Source organism: Nilaparvata lugens, chromosome 14, assembly GCF_014356525.2.
Source record: "Nilaparvata lugens isolate BPH chromosome 14, ASM1435652v1, whole genome shotgun sequence".
Classification (NCBI taxonomy): domain Eukaryota; kingdom Metazoa; phylum Arthropoda; class Insecta; order Hemiptera; family Delphacidae; genus Nilaparvata; species Nilaparvata lugens.
The window spans coordinates 20,361,678-20,372,429 of NC_052517.1; the positions used below are offsets into that span (position 1 = coordinate 20,361,678).

Sequence of the window (10,752 nt, forward strand, 5' to 3'; positions counted from 1 at the left end):
TCCTCAAGCTTAAGATTGTCAACTAGAGTTTCTACCTTCAACTCCCCCTCCTCAAGCTTAAGATTGTCAACTAGAGTTTCTACCTTCAACCTCCCCCTCCTCAGCTTAAGCTTGACAACTAGAGTTTCTACTTCAACCTCCCCCTCCTCAAGCTTAAGATGACAACTAGAGTTTCTACCTTCAACCTCCCCTCCTCAAGCTTAAGATTGACAACTAGAGTTAAGATTGAAAGAAAGACAATTTTCCAGTATATATATATTTATTTATAAGAACACATGGATATAGATATTGAAGAATAGATGTATACATTGTAAATTTGAAGAACAATAAAGTTTGAACAAATCAACCACCTTGTAATTTTTCTATACATAATCCAAATTCCATATATATATTCAATATTCCAAATTCCATATATATATATTCAATATTCCAAATTCCATATATATATTCAATATTCCAAATTCCATATATATTCAATATTCCAAATTCCATATAAATTCAAATTTCAATTTTTTTTTTTTTTTTTTTTTTTTTTTTTTTTTTTTTTATTTCCTCCTCTTCATTTAGATTCAGGTTTACAGTGAAACGTTCACTGTCGAAAAGTCCCCAAGAAAAAAACGGGCACTAATCTTTCCGTCCAAGTACTGGCACCTGGCTCCATGTGTTCCTGGCCCCCCCCTATGTAGTGAGTGGTCCCACCCACGCCAAAGGGCGCATTGAGCCTGACTGGACCACAAAGAGCCAGGTGACAGTTTTCCCTCCCCAGAAGGGAGAGGGTCAAATCCCCCAATGGGGGCTTTTCCTCCCCCGGAAGGGGAAGGGAAAGTTCCCCAAAGGGGGGAAAAAAGAGTGGTTCCCCTTCTGAAGGGGTAACTCCCACTTCTACCGAAGAGGGGGTGGCCCCTCCAAAAGGAGTGAGAAGATTGATGAAAGAGGTAAGTGCATGTCTAGACCATCATGAGGGGGGGGGACACACAAGCAGTCTACACTAAAAGAGTGTTGCCACACTTAATTGTTGTTGCATCTGTCAGAATATTGAATACTAATTATCATTGATATTAATTACCTACACTTAATTATTGCCAAAAAAAGTGCAAAGAAGAAAATAGGGGACTGAAGGACAAAATTAATATCAAGATAAGGAGAGGAGTGATTACTAAAGTAAGACATCAGTCAAATGAATGATGGGTGGGTGGAGGGGTTGTGCATGGAATAGATTGTAGTGATGGCAATTGTGAATAGAAAGGGATTGCTAAAGTGATGATAGCTAAAGAGGATTGGAAGATATTGCAGTATGAAACGTTGTGGGGGGTGGGTGACAATAAGATGAGCTATCATGATAGTGGAGGATGAGCAAGCTGAAGTAATAGGATATAGTTGGGGAATAGCAGACTGGTTATTGTGGATGGAGACACAAAAAATACCAGGATATGGATTGTGGGTTAGGAATGATAGTAGTGAATTGTGGGTTAGGAATGATAGTAGTGAATTGTGGATAGAGACAAAAATTACCAGGGATACAGGAATAGGAATGATAGCAAGGAATTGTGGAAGGAATACCAGGATATGGATTAAGGGAGGGGTAGGAATGATAGCAAGGAATTGTGGAAGGAGACAAAAAATACCAGGATATGGATGAAGGGAGGGGTAGGAATGATAGTAGTGAATTGTGGAAGGAGACAAAAAATACCATGATAAGGATACAAAGTAAGGAATGATAGCGGAGGATTGTGGAAGAAGATGAAAAATATCAGGATAAGGATGCAGAAATGGGAATGATCGTGGGAGTAAGGAAAAGGAAGTAAGAATGCAATGGAACGAGAATGCCAGTTAGAAAAAAATTAAGGAATGAGAAGGAGTGAAAGTAGATTTGTATTTAGAGGAAGTGGTGAGTGAGTGTAGTGGAGGAAGGATGAGTTGAGGTGAAATACTACATGAGAGTTGGAGTCAGAAGAACTAAGTAGGTAAGGTATTTACACTGGAGAGGATGAGGGAAAGGCAAAGCAGAAAATGAATATGAGGTAAAGGAAGGAGGATTATTACATGCACATTTTACAATTGAAAATACACTCTACAAAAATATACAGAAGATATGGCAGTTTTTAGAAGTTAGCTAACAATATTTTGAAAGATGCAACAACAACACAAGAAAGAAAAATACAGGAGAAAGAAGATGAAGACAATTTCCACCTGAAAAAATGCAAACAGTGTGGCAACACCCAACAAAATATTTAACAATTCAATGAAACTAACATTATATTAGAAGAAAGGGAATTGTAATTAAGAGAAAGTACTAATTCTGAGTATTTAATGGACTGAGGGTCCATTAACTAATCTAGCAAAGAATTATGAAAAGGGTCAATCCTAGAACAGAAAGAACTAAAAAAAACTGAAAATAAAAAATGGAAGGGACATTTCCTAAAAGCTCAAGAAAACAAAAAATAACCATGTATCGACATATACTTCGATATTGAATTTGAACTGAAGGTTCGCCTCCAAAGCAAATAAATAAAACCTGAAACTAAAAAATGGAAGGGACATTTTAAAAGCTCAAAAAACAAAAAATAACCATGTATCGACATATACTTCGATATTGAATTTGAACTGAAGGTTCGCCTCCAAAGCAAATAAATAAAACCTGAAACTAAAAAATGGAAGGGACATTTTAAAAGCTCAAAAAACAAAAAATAACCATGTATCGACATATACTTCGATATTGAATTTGAACTGAAGGTTCGCCTCCAAAGCAAATAAATAAAACCTGAAACTAAACAGTGAGAAAATAAAATTGAAATTTTAAAAACAAAGCTAATAGAAAGAAGAACTGAAAAGAAACTACTACTAAAAAGGGGTTGATGGTCTAGGCATGCATCACCAATTTCATACAAGTCGCCCACAACCGAATTGAACAGTTCAACAATACAAATTTAATTACAAAAGTCAGACTTTAGAATTGAACGTATTTACAAATTGAATATTTAAAAGAAAAATTGATTCAAAAGAATTCACAAGTTACATCGAAAGATGCCACTTGTAAATAATTATAAACTTGTATGAAAATTTAAAATACTGTAAAGACAAATGACTGAAATGATGAAAACTGAAATAAATTGAAAAGTATGTGAATAGTATGAGAAGAGAGAATTTGATTGAACTGCTAAAATCGGCTGAGAGCTGACTTTTACCTTTTTTGAAGTTCTGCGATGTCCTCTCCCCTCCTCCTCATTCTGCCTGCCTGCATCGATGCCTGAAAAGCCCCCCCACCCCAAAATAGAACACACCCCATGCTCATTTATTTCAGAACAAGAAAAAGCTAAAAAAACATGACAACATGCAAAAGCTGAAAAACATAACACAACAACAAAACATTTCAATGTCCTTGGTGTGAGTGAAACCAGATTAGAGTCCTTCCATTCTCACACTTGACTTTTTCACTTTAAATCAATCATTGCACTAAATTAGAGTCTCATCATTTTGCACTTGTCACTTTGTTCCAATATTTTGTAATCTGCTTCTTCTCGATATCCTCCATCTCACTATTCTTCTGTGGAGCTGGCCATCATTCTCCTCTGGTGTGTCTGTCCCTCTCTTCTGCGTCCTAGAAAAAAAAGAATGCACAATAATATTATTACAAAATCAATGACACATGAAATCAATGTGCAGTACGACTTGACAAGTTTTAATAAATCGCAAAAATATGTGTGATAACTAGCAGCAAAGCCAAGTGTAATTTATTGGCCTTGGGGCCAAGCCACATGAAGCGTTTTTCAGGCATTTTCAGACGAGTCGGCAGGGCAGGACGCTCTTCGATTAGATGATTATCAGCCGAATCAGCCGATTTCCAAACTCCAACGCAATCAGCCAATCGGCGAGCTTCCTGAAAAAACGCTTCATGTGGTTTGGCCCTAACTACAAGTACCTAATACCGTAGAGAAACAATAGCGTAAGAAGATATCCCATGGTATAGGGCGTTTATGTCGCAACTTTTACTGTTTTCCCAAGCCGATATTCCACTCAATTCTTTCCGGTGACGTTGTATGACGCTGGTAGTCTCTCATAGTGTGCCGTTCAAGCACTCTCATCCCAACAAAACAGTAGAAAATGACAATAATCGACAGTAATTGGCTTGAGATAACAATAAAAGATGCGCATGAACGCTATTGTTTCTCTATGCTAATAATACTCAAGTCAAATATCAAGTACCCAAGTCCAAGCCAACTCATGACCCCCTATTAATAGAAAGCACTATGTGACCCCCTCAATTAATAGACAATTTTAAAGAATACACTTGATCCATGTTCAGTTTGGTTGTCCATTAATCCAACACTAGAATTGCACTGATTGGTTGCTATAGTGAGGTTCACGTTATAATGGCAATTGAGAATGATAGGATAACAACGTTGCCGATCCTCTGTCTTGCCAATGCTTTCTATAGATGGTAGCTATGATACAAGTTTATTGATGTAAATCAACTGTTCATTCTCGTTTAAAATAATCAATTATATTTTATTAAGCAAGAAATTGTATTTTTCAATAATTTGATAATGAATTTTCACAATTTTCAATATGATATATTTTGTTAATTATTATTCTACATTGTTAAAAGACAATCTGACAACAGAGCAAAGCGAGAAACAGATGGCGCTATCAGCTTTGTTGAATGATAGACAAGGATAGCATGATATACCATTGCTAATCAAACACTGCCATTATAACGTGGACCTCACTATAGTTGAGTTAATATCATTAATGACCATATCAAAAAATTATGAGTGGCAGTATCATAGACATTAATGAAAAGTGAAATATATCTGATAACAAGTTGAGTTGATATATATTTCACTGTTCATTAATGTATATGATATTGCCACTCATAAACTTTTGATATGGTCATTAATAATATTAACTACATAAAATTCTATACTACAATAAGAACTGGAAAAAGAAAAGAACTATAATAAAGAAAAGAACTGGCTTATACACGAAGGGGATAGGAAATTCACGAATGACGCATCATCACGTCTCAACTACTCAACTCATTAACTTGAAGTTTTGCATATAGATTCTCAACTACCGAGGATGGTTATAGGCCTATTACCAATACTTCAAGATTTCATTACATCAAGTTTTAAAATAGACCATTGCGAAGCACGGGCTACCTGCTAGTATTACATAAACGAACAGCACAATCTGAGATATACTCTTGTATAGTGTTTGACAAATATATAATTCGATAGCATGGTAATATCACAAACTGCAAGGCCAGTAAGTGCCGGTTGCACAACAGCCGGTTAAATTTTAATCATGATTAATTATTTCGAGAACCTATCAAAGAAGCCATCTTTTCAAATTTTCAAAAACGCACTCTCTGATTGGTTGTCGTGAAATTAATCACGGTTAAAATTTAACCGGCAGTTGTGCAACCGGCACTTACTGCGACAATCAGCTGCTATTCAATAAAATATCACAGTGAAATAGCTTGCAAATTTCCAGTCTTTGAAATTAAATTTAATTTACATTATTAATCATACCGCCGCTCACAGAGACCAAACTACGTTCTTCATACAGTACTACATTTCGAATAATATTTCAATCAGGACGAGGCCACACGAGGGGTTTTCAGACGAGACGGTAGGGCAGGAAGCTTCTTGCCCTACAGACTCGTCTCAAATTCAATCTATTTGACATGACATTACAATCAGGGAGACGAAATACAGTCAATTATATTAAATAAATGCAGAACACAATGGTGCTAAATCACGATCATCTCAATAAAAGGTTAATCTATACTGTAAGAAAGGAAAGAACTGGCTTTTACAGGTAGGGGATACGAAATTCACGAATGACGCATCATCACGTCTCAACTACTCAACTCATTAACTTCACATTTTGCTTATTGATTCTTAATTCACCAAGGATGGTTATAGGCCTATTTTCAATTCTCCAAGATTTCATTACGTCAAGTTATAAGTTGCAAAGCTGATATTTTGGCGGCTCAAGTCTCAACTCATATTTTTCGGACAAAAACGTACTGCTACAGTAAGATCCACATTATAATGGCAGTGGAGAAAGATAGGCGAACAACGTTGCCGAACCTCTGTCTTGTCAATACCTTCTATGAATGGTAGCTGATACAGGTTCATTGATGTAATATTAACAGTTTATTTTCGTTTGAAAAAATCAATTATATTTTATCAAGCAAGGAATTATATTTTACAATAATTTCATGATGAATCTTCATAATTAAAATGAAATATTTTGTTTTGAATGAAAAAGACTAAGAAATTGTCAAAAACAACAGATTTATTGATACTTAGAAAGACTGGTTTCAGTTATTACGCCATTGTCAATCTCTGATAAACTAAAATAAACTAGAATAGTTTATCAGAGATTGACAATGGTGTAATAACCGAAACCGTCTTTCTAATTATCAATAAATCAGTGGTTTTTTGACAATTTCTTAGTCTTTTTTATTCAATATGAATAATTACCACAATATCAACTTCTCAACTACACAAAAAAAATTTTGTTAATTGATCATTAATTCTACATTGTTAAAAGACAATCTGGCAACAGAGCAAAGCGGTAAAGAGATAGCGCTATCAGCTTTATTGAATGATAGAAAAAGATAGCAATACCATAGCTAATCAAACACTGCCATTATAACGTGGACCTCACTATACACAAGTTTGTTGTAACAGCAATATCTAAAAAATATTGTAAAGATGACTCACCGCGCAATCCAGATGAATGAAGACTGCAACAGGGGGTGAGAGCTCGCTTCGCTCGGCGACACACAGTGATAATCTCAGGTGTTGAGAACTCACTTCGCTCGGCGAAAGAGTGATGGTCTCAGATGGTGACAACTCGCTTCGCTCGGCAACACATCAGTGATGATCTCGGGTGTTGAGAACTCACTTTTCTCGCTCAAATTTTCTGGTGACAATCTACAGCTCCTCTCTTGTTCTCTCTCACTCTGCCCACTGCAAAAGGGATACCACATCTATTGACTCTCAACACACTTGCAAACAATCATTAATACTGTATAAATTGAGGAGTTGAATGGAATAGGGGCGTAACCCAGAAATTGAGATTTCCAGAAAATGGGCCTTGGATTTCAACTAGTTTCAAAATAGAGAGGTTTTTCTAAATACTTGGAAATTGTATTATATGGTAGTTTGATATTTTATGAATAGTGGAATATAAAAATCTGGTGTGGCGCACTCACACAACTTTCCTTGCCGTTATGAAAATTGATCACTGATGCTAGTGTTCCCGCGCATCTCAAGTCTACTATTCAAATATTTGAGCCAGCTGGTGACAGGACAATAACGCTTGAGGCACACATGAGGTCTGCTATCTCTTCATAGTGAATGATTTAATAGAATCAACAATAATTTGCAATTGAATAATCACATTTTCTCGAATTTAAAGCTTATTTTCAATTTTAGGTGAAAATGTTACTGAACATTAATTGTAGAGCTTTTCATGCTCAATCTACTCCACTTGATTTTTTTTGTTTCAATTGTATCTGAAGCCTGACAATTGGGAATCTATCTGCATTGATGGGGCGGAGCTCCTGAAATTTTTACAGATATGGGACTTGTGGCATAGAACTTGTGTGATAGAGCTCTTATCGACGACTATTTTAGGTATGAATTTGATCAAAATCGTTGGAGCCGTTTCCGAGAAAATCACGAAAAACCCTGTTTTTGACAACATTTTCGCCACTTTAGCCGCCATCTTGAATTGCATTTGATCGAAATTGTTCGTGTCGGATCCTTACAGTGAGAGGACCTTAAGTTCCAAATTTCAAGTCATTCCGTTAATTGGGAGATGAGATATCGTGTACACAGACGCACATACACTCATACACACACACACACACATACAGACCATGGGCATTGGATATTGGGTATTGTAAAAAACCAGTTTTTTGGACTCAGGGGACCTTGAAACGTATAGAAATTTAGAAATTGGGGTACCTTAATTTTTTCGGAAAGCAATACTTTCCTTACCTATGGTAATAGGACAAGGAAAGTAAAAAATTCGAAGTATATAGCTACAGTTAATCTATATTGAATGTTGAATGAAAAAGACTAAGAAATTGTCAAAAAACCACTGATTTATTGATAATTAGAAAGACCGGTTTCGGTTATTACACCATTGTCAATCTCTGATAAACTCTCTCTGATGTTTATCAGAGATTGACAATGGTGTAATAACCGAAACCGGTCTTTCTAATTATCAATAAATCAGTGGTTTTTTGACAATTTCTTAGTCTTTTTCATTCAATATGAATAATTACCACAATATCAACTTCTCAACTACACAAAAACTATATTGAATGTTTAAAATATGCTGACATTTTGCAGTGAATCTACACACTATAGAACCGACTGAAGCTGTCATTAAAATAAAACATTGGTCAACTAAAAATGATGCAGCTAAATGGAGAAATAGTTGAATAAGTTTTGAAAAGACTGACCTGTGTTGAAGGATGTGGTCCGTCCTTGAGATAAGGTAACAACTCAGGAGATCAATCATATAATCAGGATACCAACATCAAAGGCTTCTACAATACATTGCAGAACTCGTCTTATGTATCTCCTCCAAAAATTTGTTCCATACCTAGAAAAAAACAAATGAAACATACATTTCAGAAAATTTTCTATGCTACTTGAAATTCCACTTTTGAGCTGTAGTGAGGTCCACGTTATAATGACAATGGATAAAGATAGAAGAATAGCGATGCCGATTCTCTGCATTAATTAATTTTATTTCTAAACTGTGAAAAAAAATTGGCATTGTTGTGGACCTAGAAAAGGATAGTACCACCGGCTTTGTCAAATGATAGACAATGATAGCAAAACCAAAGTAGATCAAATACTGTCATTATAACGTGCACCTGACTGTAGGAGAAAAGCTTCGCCAATCGCCTGCCTTAATTAATTATATTTCTACATTGTTAAAAACGGATTTGGTAACGTTATGGAGCTGGAAAAGGATAGCGCTCTCAGCTTTGTCGAATGATAGACAAGGATAGCAACACCAATGTTAATCAAATACTGCCATTATAACGTGGACCTCACTATAGAACAAGAACAACCACAACATGATACAGTATCAACACAATATGATACAGTATCATCTCAACTTGATACACAACACTATGATATGATACATTCGCTCTCAGCTTTGTCGAATGATAGACACGGATAGCAACACCAATGTTAATCAAATACTGTCATTATAACGTGGACCTCACTTTAGAACAAGAACAACCACAACATGATACAGTATCAACACAATATGATACAGTATCATGTCAACTTGATACACAACACTATGAAATGATACATTCGCTATCAGCTTTGTCGAATGATGGACACGGATAGCAACACCAATGTTAGTCAAATATTATAACGTGAACCTTGCTATAGCATTGAATATCAATGAGAATTTTCAAACCCCAAAAAATATTAATTTGCCTACAGAAATATGTGGAGGCAAACAGGTCAAAATAAAACCATAATGGTTTAATTTTATTTCCAAACTGTGAAAAAAAGTAATAACCATAAAACATAACCTTATTGTTGAGTAAACTATAATATCACTAAAACTTAATTTTTCTGCTGTGAGTGAGTGATAAAATCATGATAATTAAAAATATAATAAAAACTGATCGTATTGATCAAAACAAGACAGTGACAATATTCATCTTTAAAAATAATTTGAAAGTTGGTGGAGCTGACCAAAAAGCGGTCACCCTTCCAACGACAGCACTGAACGCCCGTCACACTTACTCGTACTAACACAACAAAAATGGCATAAAAAACGATGACACATCACAACATGAGTAATTATTTATCGATTATTCTTCAATTAAATAAAATATAAAATGCAATTGATAGCTGCACAGGGTAAGTGTGTTATTACCTTATGATATCTCTCAGTATTGTTTCATTATTTTGCAATCAAATACTGCCATTATAACGTGCACCTCACCATAGAACAAGAACAACCATAACATGATACAGTATCAACACAATATGATACAGTATCATCTCAACTTGATACACAACACTATGATATGATACATTCGCTATCAGCGAATAGCAAATAAATAGCACATTTGAAATGACTGACATCAACACATAACTGCACTGTGTTGAGCTACAAGGCCTACTGCTACATCCCTCAAACATTTTCATAAAAATACATCATAAATTGTAATCAATTCCAGACAATACATAACACAGAATCAATAGTGGAAATAAGATAGTGAGTTAAGTTATAAGCCTCACCTGTCAAGTTCCATACTAGAAAGCTGTGGTCCATGACAGGAGTGAATCAGTATAGTCTACCAAGCTCCTCTCCAATCGATGCGTTGCTGACTGGGTTCACTTCACACCTAAAACATAACAAGAGAAAAACACACATTGAAATTTCGCTATATTCCCAATCGCATTTGAAATTATTAAGCCAGCAATAAATCATGAAGTAATAGTTGTCAAGATGTATAGATATGGTTCACATTTATGAAATTCGAAATAGTTTATTTGGCGTTCTTGGGTGAGGATGATGCTGACAATTCAAAGACTTATGCGCGGGTTAATTAAGATAGAATAAAACTGTGAACATAAGTTTCAAGTGCACTCCGAACCAGAAGTAATTTGACAGTGACAGTTAGTGGTACTGACCAACTAACAGACAGTCAAACAACAGTAACTTGACAAGCGATTTTACTAC

The 10,752-nt window shown here is 35.4% G+C and overlaps 1 long non-coding RNA gene across 3 annotated transcripts; it reads right to left on the bottom strand.

Annotated features, from left to right (window-relative positions):
* Window positions 1–509: 509 nt before the first annotated feature.
* LOC111050452 lies at window positions 510–10,437 on the bottom strand. Of its 3 annotated transcripts, none has more exons than XR_005572911.1 (5): window positions 10,308–10,437; window positions 8,489–8,631; window positions 6,735–6,983; window positions 2,762–3,598; window positions 510–2,515 (listed from the first exon to the last, which is right to left on the bottom strand). It is a non-coding gene; the product is annotated as an uncharacterized LOC111050452 (long non-coding RNA). The 3 variants fall into 3 exon arrangements; XR_005572910.1 differs by having other exon boundaries at window positions 510–2,638; XR_005572909.1 differs by having other exon boundaries at window positions 510–3,598; window positions 10,308–10,436.
* Window positions 10,438–10,752: the final 315 nt, after the last annotated feature.